This window comes from Hyaena hyaena, unplaced genomic scaffold (assembly GCF_003009895.1).
Source record: "Hyaena hyaena isolate Hyena2069 unplaced genomic scaffold, ASM300989v1 scaffold_804, whole genome shotgun sequence".
NCBI classification, from domain to species: Eukaryota; Metazoa; Chordata; class Mammalia; order Carnivora; family Hyaenidae; genus Hyaena; species Hyaena hyaena.
This window is the reverse complement of record NW_024081436.1, coordinates 259,439-273,876: the sequence shown is the minus strand read 5'-3', so window position 1 is coordinate 273,876 and position 14,438 is coordinate 259,439. Positions and strand designations below refer to the sequence as shown.

Below are 14,438 nucleotides of genomic sequence, written 5' to 3'. Positions count from 1 at the left end.
ACTAAGAGATTCTCCTGAAGTAGCTATGTTGCTGCAGTGCCACTAAAGAAACACCTGCTATCAATTAGAAGCAATTCCACAGGACTAAGAGACTCTGTAAAATTTGTTTTCCTAAGTATTGACTGAGCCAACCTTTAAGGTCCGCTCCAAGTCAAGACATTTATATGAGAAATGGGCTAAGAGAAGGAAAGAAACGACTCAGAGAAGGGACTAATTTTATTTGTCTAGTATATTAAATTATTCAGGATCTTTTTAAAAATTAGGTTAAATGAAGTTTTATATTTTAAAAAGTCTGAACCTCAGAAAGCTAGCCCTTCTTATAAAAGCTCACCTGAGATTCAAGAAAAAGGATTCTATGAAAGGAATATGTATCTAATTCTGATTTTGGCTATTAACATTTATTTATGATAAGAGGGTGGGTCTTTTTTTGTTTTCTGTATTTTTCAAATTTTCTAAAAATTTTTTTTCTTAGATTTTTTTTAAACAAGGAAAGCTTTGACAAAGAGCTAACTTTACTAAATTAACCAAATGTAAATTTGTTCTTCTGTGGACCTTTGGTATGTATATTCTACTACTATAAGACTTTATATATATATTTATATATATATGTACATATATAATTGCTATATATTTGCTATATAGCATTTCTTAATAACTTAGTTTTTATGATAGTATTTCTTCTACACCTTTCAGATAAAATGAAAATTTACCAGTAAGTGTTCCTGGTATTTGTAGGAAACTCTTGTTTTTCCTGATTTACGACTTGGTCTTAAAGGAAAAATTAAAATCATAACTAGCTAGCAATATCTAGAGGAGGAAGAATACCTTCCCTATAAAATATATTGACCATGTTGCCTAAATAAAAGTTTTATAGCATAAATACAATCTGAACTGTTTTCAAAGAACTTTTGTATATGAGTATATATAATTTTATTTGTATAGAGTGAAGTCTAGAATGAGAAATTGTATTTGTACAGAATTAAGTCTGGAATGGGACACAGCAAACTCTTAGTAATTGTTATCACTCAGGAAGGAAAGAGCTAGAATTAGGGAGGATAATGGTACATTTGGTTTTCACTATACATAGTTCCACACGGTTCTACTTTTTAGACAAATACATTACTTATTACTGAAATTTTTAATAATTATTCTACTTTTGTAACAATAAATCTGAAAGCTGAAAAATTTTTCCAAAGTAATAAAATTTCATACTTAAGAGATCCATGGCTGCCACTTTTGCTTAAAAGAATTACTACTCAGGCTAAAGTGCTTTTCAACTGTACTTTAGAAAGGAGAAAGTAGATGGGAAGGTGTGGCAGAAGAGGACTTTGACACAGGTTAGGTTATTGTCAGATTAATAAACTGAATTACAGTCAGCATGGAGCTCAAATGGAAAGAGAAGAAAAGACAAATGTAAGAATTCACAGGCACAAATGGGTGAAGTTCCAGAGGCAGATGATGTGCCAGATGGAACCTCTGAAGAATAAACACACTAAAATGGTAGCACAGAAAGAATTTGAAAATTCAGAAAGGGAAGATATTTCTACTCCCACTCAATTCTAACCTCAACCTTAATGTGGGATTCTAGATAAACTACAACTTCTCTGACGCATATAAATCAGGGAGGCAGAGAAGATGACTATGGTATTCTAACTATACATATATAACTACATATATTTGACTACAGTACTACCATGTTCAATCTTTAAGTCTCTTCTAACATACATGATCTAAGAAATCTACATTACAAGCACTTACAAAAAAAATGAAAACTGACATTATTCCTTCAACAAATATATAATAAGACAAAAAAAAAAAAGAGAGAGAAGTGGAGAGACCTACAGAATTTAAACAAGGGGTGCCTGGTGGCTCAGTTGGTTGAACAGACAACTCTTGATTTTGGCTCAGGTCATGACCCCAGGGTTCTGATATCCAGCCTTGCAGCTGGCTCCATGCTGAGTGTGGAACCTGCCTAAGATTCTCTCCCTCTCTCTCCCTCTGCTCCTCTTCCTGCTTGCACACTTCTCTCTCTCTCTCTAATATATATTACAGCTCATCAGTCACTTGAGCATCTGACTCTTGATTTTGGCTCAAGTCATGGTCTATGACTCCTGAGATTAAGCCCTGTGTAGGCCTCTGCACTGATGACACGGAGTCTGCTTCGGACTCTCTCCACCTCTGTGGTCCTCCCCTGCTTGCACCCCCCTCAAAATAAATAAATTTTTAAAAAAGTAAATGAATTAAAAAATAAAACAAGTATTAAAATATACATCAATTTCAAAATACAATTTTTTAATGGAACAATTGAAGAAATGAGAAATAAGAAAGATATGTGATTTGAAGCAATTCTATTTTAGATGGATAATGTTTAGGGAGCCAAAGACAAGCTGAGGGCAAAGCTCGAGCTAACCACCTTCCCCCAGCCCTCCCACCTCTGTAGGATATGTGTGATACTCCTCAGCTGCTCCTGGCTGCCCAAGAACAAAGGAAAAGGAAAAACAAATGGTTAACTGATAGAGATCACAGTCAAGCAGGACAGAAGTCACCATTAGTTTGCAATGGTTTTAATGATTTACAAGGAAAAAAGGCAATCTCCAGAAACCTATAGATTCAGTTTCTCAGAGCCCTAACTTCACTCTCCCCTGCACAGTGATGTGGGGAACAAAGGAAAGAAGAAAACGTAGATAAAATAAATTCTTTAGAACTTGTAGTCCACTGACAAATACTTGAGATAGGCAGAGTAAAACATTCCACCAGGAACTCCCTATGGTCCTTATGTTAATGCTTTGCTAGAAGGAAAAATATTGAGCTCTACAATAGCAAAGCCTCCAATATCTTGTGAGTCTTCTTTAGCATATGAAAGTCCTTTGGGGACTTTGGGCTTTTACTAAAGCCCCAACTCCCAGATATATGATCAGTCATTCCTCACAACCCCAGTGCAGCTCTTCCTGCCCAAGGGTCCTGTCCTCATGCTTTAATAACCTTCTTGCATCTAATACATCTCAAGAATTCTTTCTTGGCCATCAGCTCTGGACCCCTCAAAACCTCCTCAATAACAGCCTATAAAAGAATTCTTATCTTTTAGAGATACATAATGAAATACATAACTGTGTAATAGTTACAACACATAGAAACAGATTTTATTCAAGACTACTGCAAAAGGGGAAAAGAGATCTCAATACAGAATCTGGCTCAATTCTCAATACGACAAGAAAAGGCGAGAATTCATAACCGAGGAGAAGGGGTGGGGGTTTTCAGTGGACAGGGTAAGAGGGATTCTGACTAAGCAGGCCTAACAGGACTGAAGGTAGCACTGGGTGACAGGATATCACCTGGAGGATAGTGAGGCAGGACAGGGTGTTGACGTACAGGATTCTGGCTCAGCCAACTTGACTGGATTATTGCCCAAATTGAGCAATACAAAAACAGACACATAAGACAAACGCTGGGACCTGGTTGGGAAGAGAATTCAAATGAGCCTGACTGGCTGAGACTCTATCAGTATTATCTATCTAAAATAATGTAAGGTTTCCAATTTATTTCAAAATTACAGAAAGTAGTAAAGATAAAACAAAATTAGCCTTGAATTGATAATTATTTAAGTCTTGAGAACAAAAAGTATATAATCTCTTCCCTGTACCTTTTGCATATGTTCTAAATTTTCTAAAAGATACCATATTTAATGAAATGCTTATAAATGACTTACATGAGATAAAAGTTAACAAAAAATTACATCCTCGATTCAAAATTATTACTATCAGAAGTGTCAGACCGGGGTGCGTGGGTGGCATCAGTCAGTTAAGCATCCAACTTCGGCTCAGGTCATGATCTCATGGTTCATGAGTTCAAGCCCCACATCGGGCTCTGTGCTGACAGCTAGCTCAGAGCCTGGAGCCTGTTTCAGATTCTGTGTCTCCCTATCTCTGACCCTCCCCTGCTCACGTTGTCTGTCTCTCTCAGAAATAAATAAAACATTTTTAAAAAAGTGTCAGATTAACTTCAGTTTACATTCCATTAAGTATAGCTGCTTTATATTTACATACAAAACACTATATGGCATTAAACTTTAACTTGTACTGTTAATTCTTCTCCCTGAGCAAAAATGTCAGAGGAAAAAAAAAAGGAGCAAAAGCTTTCAAGAAAGAAGGAAGAAATCAATTCAAGCTATACAGACAGCTGTAGTTACTGCAGCACAAAAGAAAAAGGACCTGGAAATTCTTCAGAAATTACAAGCCAGAAAATAAATGGAAAAAAACACAGAATGGTTTTGCAGCATTCAATCTCACAAACATAAAATGTTTCAGTTCTCAACACAGCTGTCTGATTACTCAAATAATATATCATAAGGTTAAAAATACGAAAACATCATACAATGATCACTTTTTCAAATTCACAACCAAAAATAGCTAATACTTTTAATGCCTAAGCAATTCCTTTTCAAGAAATGTGCCAAATATCTTCATGCATGTACACAAACTGGTACAAAGACTGAGTAAAAGACTATTTTAAGAGTTCTAAGTTTTAGAAATACTGAAATGCAACTATAACAATATTACATTAAGTGTAAATATGCTAAAATGCTCCAATTAAAACAGAAGCACTATCTGAGGCACCTGGGTGGCTCAGTGAGTTGAGCATCTGACTCGATTTCAAACCAGGTCAAGATACCACAGTTCCTGGTTCAAGACCCGTCCCTAGTTGGGCTCTGCACTTTACACTGGAGGTCTCGCTTGGGATCCTCGCTTGGGATCCTCTCTCCCTGCTCCTCCCCAACTCATGCATGCTCTCTCTTAAAATAAACATTAAAAAAAAAAAGATAAACACTACCTAATTGGACTTTTAAAAGCCAAGTATGTAATTATGAGAGTATCAGCTAAAACATACCAATGCAGAAAGGCTGAAAGTAAAAGGATTAAAAAAAATAGAGCATGTGATCCCTAATCCAAAGAAATCCGGGGAGCTATACTGATATCAAAGGACATTTTAAAGAAAATAATATAACTGGAAATAAAAAGAGTCACTTCAAAGTAAGGTGGTTCAGTGCACCACGAAAATGTAACTTAATAACATGAAATCAAAGTATATAAAGCAAAAATTTACAGAATGACAAGTGGTAGTAGATTAGTCTACAAATTCAGTGAAATTTTTTAATGTATCACTATCAAACACCTGATAGAAATAAACATGAGAAAAATCAGTAGGGAAACTAGAGATTTCAAAAGTAGAGAGTCAACCTTTACCTGATGAACGCATAGAGAAAAACATTAACCAAAAGCTTTCAGCATAGGTGAAACACTGATAAAAACAGACTTTTTCCTGGGCCACAAGGGAAGTCTCAAAAAACTTCAATACACTGATAGGATATGATGTATATTTTTTGACAATAGTGTTCTATGTCAATTTAAAACAACCAGAAATTCCTCATACGTTTGGAAATCATGAACTATATTTCTAAATAACCTGTAAGTCATTATGGAAGTTCGAAATGATTTTTAATTTGTGATAATGCTAATGAAGACATATAACATGGAGATAAAAACTGTATTGGGAGAGACATCAGCTTTAAGTGTATCCACCTGAACAGAAGCTTAAAATTAAGAAGCTAACCTTACTTCAAGAGGCTAGGAAAAAACTACAGCAAATAAACCCAAAGAAAGTAGAACAAAATACGATCAGAAATTAATGAAACAGAAAACAAATACAAATAGAAAAAAACAACAAAGGCAAAAAGCTAGTTCATTGGAAAGACTAATGATTGATGAATCTCTAGTGACAATGATTAATAAGGTGAAACAGGAAAGAGGATAAGGAAGGGGAAAGGAAGGGAAGGAGACTATGGAAGCCACAGGCAATCCAATGACTTTATGCCAATACATTTTTTTATTTTTAAATGTTTTTTTAAAATTTATTTCTTTTTAAAAAAATTTTTGTTAATGTTTTATTTATTTCTAGGAGAGAGAGAGAGACAGCGTGAGCAGGGGAGGGTCAGGGAGAGAGGGAGTCACAGATTCTGAAACAGGCTCCAGGCTCTGAGCTGGCAGTCAGCACAGAGCCCGACGCGGGGCTTGAACCCACGAACCGCGAGATCATGACCTAAGCAAAAGTCGGATGCTTAACCGATTAAGCCACCCAGGTGCCCCGAATACATATTTTTTAAAAAGAAGGTAAATTATGAAAAAAATACAATTTATCAAACTAATCTATAAAGACAGAAAATCAGAATACTGCTGTAACTATTAAAGAATTTGTAACATAATTTAAAACCTTTCTATAAAGAAAATTCTAAGCCTAGAGTTTCTTTGGCAAATTCTACCAAAATTTAGGAAGAAATAATAATGCCAGCCCTTCATAAACCACTCGACAGAGCCTGGAAGAAGGGGGCATCATCTACAAATCACTTTATAAGAGAAATAGAATATTAATACCAAAATGAGAACAGTATGACAAAAGAAAGCTACCAGCAATCTGTTAAGAACAGATGCAAAAATCCTAAACAAAAGCAAACCAAATCAGCAATTTATCCATAAGAGAAAAACCCAAAACAATACACTAATATATCAATGATCAAATTGAGTTCATGCAGGAAATGCAGGCTGGTTTAAGCATCTGAAAAGCAACTGTTTATTAACAGAAAAAAAGATAAAAATCAAATGATCTCAAAAAATGGAAGGAAAATGACAAATTCAACAACGATCCATGATTTTAAAGTGTATACTCTTAAGTCAACTATGAATAGATGTTAACCTGTTTAATCTGATGAAAGGTAACACAAAAATCCAGATTAGTGTCATACTTAAATTTGGAGGTGAACACTTAATGGTGAAACTTCAGGATCAAACAAAAGACACTGGCAATCACCATTTCCATACAACAGTTTACTAGAGACAAGAGCTCCTAGCCAGTGCAGTTGAGCAAGGGGAAAGGAAAGAGGAACACTCTAAAGGTAAGCAAGAAACAAAATGGTCATTATATGCCAATGATATGACTGTAATCTTAAAAGACATCACAGGGGCGCCTGGATGGTTTGGCCAGTTAAGCATCGGACTCTTGATTTTGGCTCATGTCATGATCACATAGTTTGTGAGATCAGGCCGCATGTCAGGTTCTGCACTGACAGCAAGGAGCCTGCCTGGGATTCTCTCTTTCCTTCTTTCTGCATCTCCCTGACTCATTCTCTGTCTCAAAAAAAAAAAAAAAAAGAGGCATGACAAGTAAATCATTATAATTAGATTTAAGCAAGATTGATAAAAATTTTTAAAAAACTAAATTTCAAAACACAACAGCAGACAAAATATATTTTTTAAATGTTTATTTTTGAGAGAACACAAGCAGGGGAGGGACAGAGAGAAAGGGAGAAGATCCAAAGCAGACTCTGCGTTGACAGCAGTGAATCCAATTTGTGTGTGTGTGGGAAGGGGAGAGGGTTTCAAACTCAAATGTGAGATCATGACTTAAGCTGAAGTTGGACACTCAACCAACTGAGCCACTCAGGCACCCCCAGCAAACAGAATATTAAAATAAAAACAGCATTAAGTAGCAGTAACATTAAAAAAGAAAATCCAAGAATGAGTGTAACAAATAAAGAGGACAAAAGTCATTAGAAATGACTAAAACTTTATTGGAAATCATTTAAAAAGACTCAAGTATAGAGAGAAGTATACCATGTTCATGAATTAGGTTCAAACTGATCTACAGACTCAATTAAATGCCAATCAAAAGCGTAAAAGAGGATTTACCTCCATTTTTACCTTAGTCCATACTTTCTAGCAAGTTCTTCTTTCCAGCTTACCTTTCAAGTCAGACAAAAGACCCAAATGGCAAACCATCCTGTGATGGGAACTGAAACTACCCCTTAAGCAATAACAACTGCCCTGACACAAGCCAGACAACTCATAACTGATGAAGGCAATGACTGATCTGACCCTTACTGCCCACCTGCTTGTACCCACCCACCTTTGTCCCCACATTTTCCTTATATAAACCTAAAGTATGTTCAGCACTTTGGAGACAGTCTTTGAAACGATAGTCGTTGTCTTCCTACTGTTTCCTCACTAAAATAAACTCCTTTCTTGTTTCACCATCATTGGTCTCTTTGTCTTTAAATTATGTTAGCAGTGAGTGGCTGAACCTGGTCTGTTTGGAAACTCTGGAGCCAGGTGCTCTTGCACCCTGTTACAAACCCAACAGGCTTTTTATGACAAATTATGCTAAAATTTACATGGAAATAAAAAGGCCCAAGAATAATCAAGACAATCTTAAAGATAAAGTGAGAGGACATGCTCTACCAGATATTGAGACCATTTTAATCACAGTAACATTATAAACAGAATGCTTTTGGCATAAAGCTAAAACAAAACAAAACAAAAAAAAACAAAAAAACCCCAATCACATAGAATAAAGAGTCAAGAAATAGATCTTCTATATATGAGTCTTGATATATACTGGCCCCTGGGTGGCCATACAGAAGAATGGATAAAAAATGATTTTCTTAGTAATTGGCGTTAGGGCAACTGGTTGTGTATACAGAAAAAAATTAAATACACCCTAATCCATTTCTCACACACACCACCACCACCACCACGCAGGTGATTATAAAGCTCTTACAAAACGATATAAGAAAATACATTCATGACCTCTGGGGAGGGAAATCTTTCTTAAGATATAAAAAGCATTAGCTAGCACTAGCTGTAAAGCAAAAGATTAACACAAAAGACATTCCAAGGACATCTGCTCTTAATTTGTCCATCAAAATGCTACAGACTAAATGTAATCCACCAACAGTGTGACATTATTTGGAGGTAAGACCTTTGGGAGGTAATTAGGTCATAAGGGTATTCAGGAATAGAATTTGTGCCCACACAAAGAGACTCCAGAGAGTTCCCTCAAGGACAGAAAAAAAAGATGGCAGATTGTGAACCAGAAGCAGCCCCTTCTCACTAGACACTGAGTTTGTCTGTCCTTGCTCTTGGACTTCCCAGCCTCTAAAACTGTGAGCAATACATAGAACTGAAAACCACATTTGTTGTTAAACCACCCCAGTCTATAGAATTTTTGTTATAGCAGTCCGAATAGACTATAACAGAAAAATGAAACAGGACCCACAGAATAGAAGATATTTATAACAATATGACCAACAAAAAGCTTGTATAAAGAAAATAAAGAACTTTTACAAATCTCTCAGGCACATCAACAGGCAAATGACTTAAACAGGTCTTCAAAAAACGTCTTAATAGCCAATTAGCATGAAAATTTGCTCAACCTCCTTGGCAATCATGGAAGTGCAAGTTAAAACCACAATCCAAGGGGCACTTGGGTGGCTCAGTTGGTTAAGCATCCAACTTGATTTCAGCTCCGGTCATTATCTCACAGTCTGTGGGTTTGAGACCTGTATTGGGCTCTGTGCTGATGGCATGGAGCCTGCCTGGGATTCTCATTCTCTCATTCTCTCTCTCTCCCTCCCCCCCACTGTCCCCCCCCACCCCCCGCTCATATGCTCTGTCTCTCAAAATAAACTATGAAACTTTTAAAAACCACAATCAAAATCCATTACATAGCCAACAGATGAACAAAGTTAAAAGTGTGACCAATATTAAGAGGCTGAGGAATGTGGAGCAAAGGAAACTTCATTCATAGTTAACTCTAGTGTAAATTGAAACACCACTATGAAGAGCATAACCAACGAAATGGTTCAATCCAAATGAAATTTATGCACATATACACCAGGATGAATGCAAAATATTCAATGTAGCACTGCTTATGCCCACCAAAAACTGCTGATAATTCAAAGACCCATCAATATTAAAATAAACAGGTAAACTAGTATATCCATAAAAAAGAATAAGATAGTCTAGAGCAACACTGCAACATACATGTGCTGCCTATAATATAAAAGAATCTTGGGGCGTCTGAGTGGCTCAGTTGGTTAAGTGTCCAACTTCGGCTCAGGTCATGATCTCACAGTCAGTGAGTTTGAGCCCTGCTTAGGCTCTGTGCTGAGAGCTCGTAGCCTGGGGCCTGCTTCTGAGTCTGTGTCTCCCTTGCTCTCTGGCCCTCCCCCTCATGCTCTGTCTCTATCTCAAAAATGAATAAATGTTAAAAAATTTTTTAATATGAAAGAATCTTGAAAACCATGTTGCAGAAGCACAAGCAAGAAATATGTACTGTATGAATCCATTTATTTAATAATGTCATTTTCTAAAATAGGCCATGCTAAATTATCATTTTAAGGATGAATACTTAAATTATCAAGCCATAAAGTAAAGCAAAACAATTAAAAAGTGACTAGGCAAAGAGAAAAAAAATGGTATTTATCTCTAGGGAAAAGAAAAGGGTTGTGATTGGGAAGGTACTCACAGGAAGCTTCTGAAGCATCGTAATGCTTTATTTTCTTAACCTGGTTGTGCCGCAAAAGTGCCTTCTTTGTGATTACTCATTAAGCTGTGTAATTATGCTTTATGCATTGTTCTGATATGTGTTACATTTCACAATTCAAATATATTTGAGTTAGAAATTTACCCTACCTTTAATTCTATTATGATCTAATGTGGATTTATTTTTGTTTTTTCTTTCCCTACCCTAAGCCACTCCAGTCTGATCTTATTTTAGTCTCAATTAGTTACAGAAAACAAGTTTGTAAGTGTCTACACTGACTTTTATTTGTTCTAATCACAGCTTCTTCCAAGGAATTTCCTCTAAATGCCAGTATTTTGCAACTGTTTAAACAGATCCATAGACTCCCCATGATTTTACGTATTTACTTCCATGTATGATTTCACAGGCTTAGCTCGTAACTTCTGAAAGCTTTTTTATATAGAATTCTTAATTGGAACCACAACACAAAACATGATTTAACCAACTATTTTCTCAATTCTCCCAAGAACACCTAATAGGTAATGTTCTAACTGCACAGGAGAAATGTTAATTTATTACCTCATGACATTGTGAGAGAGGTAGAATACACGCACAAAAACTATGCACTGGTTTGGGGAGCCTGGGTGGCTGAAAGTGTCTGACTCTTAATTTTGACTCAGGCCATGATCTCTCCATTTGAGAGATCATGAGCAGAGACCCAGGTCCAGCTCTCCACTGACAGCACAGAGACTGCTTGGGATCCTATCTCTCTGCTCCTCCCCCGTGCGTGTGCATGTTCTCTCTTTGAAAATAAATGAACATTTAAAAAAATTATTCACTGACTTAATTTTGGCTAACTTTCTGTGAACTTTAAATATACATATATAGTAGAGCAATGATGCTGATTGTAAGGGATACTGGGGATATAAATCATCAGATTCTATATGTTATTATAATAAAAACTAAGCTCACTTCTTTTTTTAAATTTTTTAATGTTTTATTTATTTCTGAGAGAGAGAGAGAGAGAGAAAGAGAGAGAGAGCGAAAGCAAGTGAGCGTGAGCAGGGGAGGATCAGAGAGAGCGGGAGATACAAAATCCAAAACAGGCTCCAGGCTCTGAGGTGGCTGTCAGCACAGAGCCTAATGTGGGGCTCGAACCCACGAACCATGAGTTCATGACCTGAGCCGAAGTCAGACGCTTAACCAACTGAGCCACCCAGGCACCCCTAAGCTCACTTCTTTCCAATGATCCTCTGTCAAGTCAGTGTTTGACTGGCTTTCCACTGGCATTTTAGGCTATTTTTATCAAAATATCACTTTATAATACCAAGTTATTTTTCTTTGTTCATTAGTAACATCTTGAATTATAGCACTTCATAAACTTAGTATGGGTTAGTTTTCCCTCAATGCACTATCCTGCTCTTACACAAATCCACAAACTAGGGAAGTCCCTTACTCCACACACATTAGGTGAACCAGGCTGCTCTAACTGAAGTGACCTGGAGACAAGAGATGCAGAAAATGTTTACAAGGTAGTTGGCAACAGAATGTAAAGAGTATCAAATTCATCAAGAATATGCCACTGCTTAGAATAAGCATCACATGAATCTCAGAATTACTTATTTCTAAAACTAATTCTGAGTAGACCATTTGAAAGAGTTTTTGACTTTTTTCCAATAGACAGCTATTAAATGACAGTGGTGTATTTTATTAACTTAATTTTAAGAATTTCTAAAAAAAACTCTTTACTGAGATTCACATGTAACCATTTCATCCTTTTTAAAGGCTTAATAGTTAAAATGTTGCCAAATTCAAATTCAGAGCCAAGTGCCTCACTAGTAAAACAATGCCATTCATGTTACCCTTATATGCCAGAGAAAACGGTAAGACTAAAATCAACTTTTCATCTACAGACAATGTGCAAAAACAATGTGGCATTTGAAATGCCACAGCAAAGTCATCATCCTACCTCAGCATACATTTCTTGGATTTCACTTTACACTCAGTAATTTCTTTTTGCCTATAAATCCACATATAAGGATACTATATTTACTAAAAAACTACTCTTGGATTATTTTATTATTAATGTTTTCTACCTGCAGTTGATATCAAACAAAGAACTTCATTATTCTTTTTAATTTTTTTTAATGCTTATTTATTTTTGAGACAGAGAGACAGTGAAAGCAGGGGAGGGGCAGAGAGAGGGAGACACAGAATCTGAAGCAGGCTCCAGGTTCTGAGCTATCAGCACACAGCTGACACGGAGCTTGAACTCACCAACCAATGAGATCATGACCTGAGCCAAAGTCAGGCACTTAACCGACTAAGCCACCCAGGTGCTCCATTATTCTTATTCACAAAAAGCAACCAACTCTATCTTAGCAGCATTCAGACTTTTTACCTTAGCAACAATTTAACCACAAATTTTCAGAACTTTGTATTCACTACATATTGATAGATATAATAAATGCCTTCCTCCCAGTAATTTTTTACTAAGAATTTAGAATACATTCATGTATGCAAATATCACCCAATGGTTAAAAATTACTAAAATAGGGGCGCCTGGGGGGCTTAGTCGGTTAAGCGTCCGACTTTCGCTTAGGTCATGATCTCGCGGTTGGTGGGTTCGAGCCCCGTGTCGGGCTCAGTGCTGACTGCCAGCTCAGAGCCTGGAGCCTGTTTCAGTCTGTGACTCCCTCTCTCTCTGACCCTCCCCTGCTCACGCTGTCTCTCTCTCTCTCTCCTAGAAATAAATAAAACATTAAAAAATTTTAAAAAAATTACTAAAATAAGCTCTTGTAACATAAGGCAATGTGCTTAATATTAACTGAAAAACTTCCCACCTAGTAGATGACGTTGCTAGCTTCATATGCTAGAAATATGGAACACTTTTCTCCCTTTTACCCACACACCGCCACTTCCAAACAATCAGTGTGTCTGGTTGATTTTACCTCTAAATCTACTTTGAATCAGTCTCTCCATCTGTCACTATGCCAATCACACACTGTCATCCCTCTTCTGAACTACTATATCTACCTCGCTACTCTCAATATCTACCAATCCATCTGCTCACACAACAGTTGAATGATCATTTAAAATTACAAAGATCAGGATGACTAGGTGGCTCAGTCGACTGAGCACCCTACTCTTGATTTCAGCTTAGGTAATGCTCTCATGATTCATGAGACTGATCCCCATATTGGGCTCTGCACTGACAGGACAGAGCCTGCTTGGGATTCTCCCCTCTCTCTCTGCCCCTCTCCTGTTTGCGCACCCTCTCTCCTTCTCAAAATAAACTTTGGAGAAGTGTCTGTTCGTGTCTTCTGCCCATTTCTTCACTGGGTTATTTGTTTTTCAGGTGTGGAGTTTGGTGAATTCCTTAGAAATTTTGGATACTAGCCCCTTATATGTCATTTGCAACTTTTTCCCATTCCGTCGGTTGCCTATTAGTTTTATTGTTTCCTTTGCCGTGCAGAAGCTTTTTATCTTGATGAGGTCCCAACAGTTCATTTTTGCCCTTAATTCCCTTGCCTTTGGGGATGTGTCAAGTAAGAAATTGCTGCGGTGGAGGTCTAGAAGGAGGTTTCCTGCTCTCTCCTCTGGGGTTTTGATGGTTTCCTGTCTCACATTCAGGTCCTTCATCCATTCTGAGTTTATTTTTGTGTATGGTGTGAGAAAGTGATCTAGTTTCATTCTTCTGCATGTTGCTGTCCGGTTCTCCCAGCACCCTCTGTTAAAGAAGCTGTCTTTTTTTTTTTGGATTCAAAGTTATTTTCTTTATTTTTTTTGTATGTATGTGTATATTTTATTTTTATTTTTTTTTTTTACAAATAGTTTGTCAAATTAGTTTCCACATTAACACTCAGTGCTCATCCCCACAAGTGTCCTCCTCCATGCCCATCCCCTCCTCCCCCCCACAACCATCAGTCCTCAGTTTTTGTCAGCATTCAAGAGTCTCTCATGGTTTGCCTCTCTCCCTTTCCCCCACCATTTCCCTCCTTCTTCTCCCCCTTGTTCCTCTGTCAAGTTCCTCCTAATCCTCCTATACGTGCAAACATATGATATTTGTCCTTCTCTGCCTGACTTAT

General features: G+C 36.9%; 1 protein-coding gene across 2 annotated transcripts in view; it reads right to left on the bottom strand.

The window, feature by feature from the left end:
- CLCN3 (chloride voltage-gated channel 3) overlaps window positions 1-14,438 on the bottom strand; it is a 93,895-nt gene that overhangs the window by 51,495 nt on the left and 27,962 nt on the right. The window lies entirely within an intron of this gene.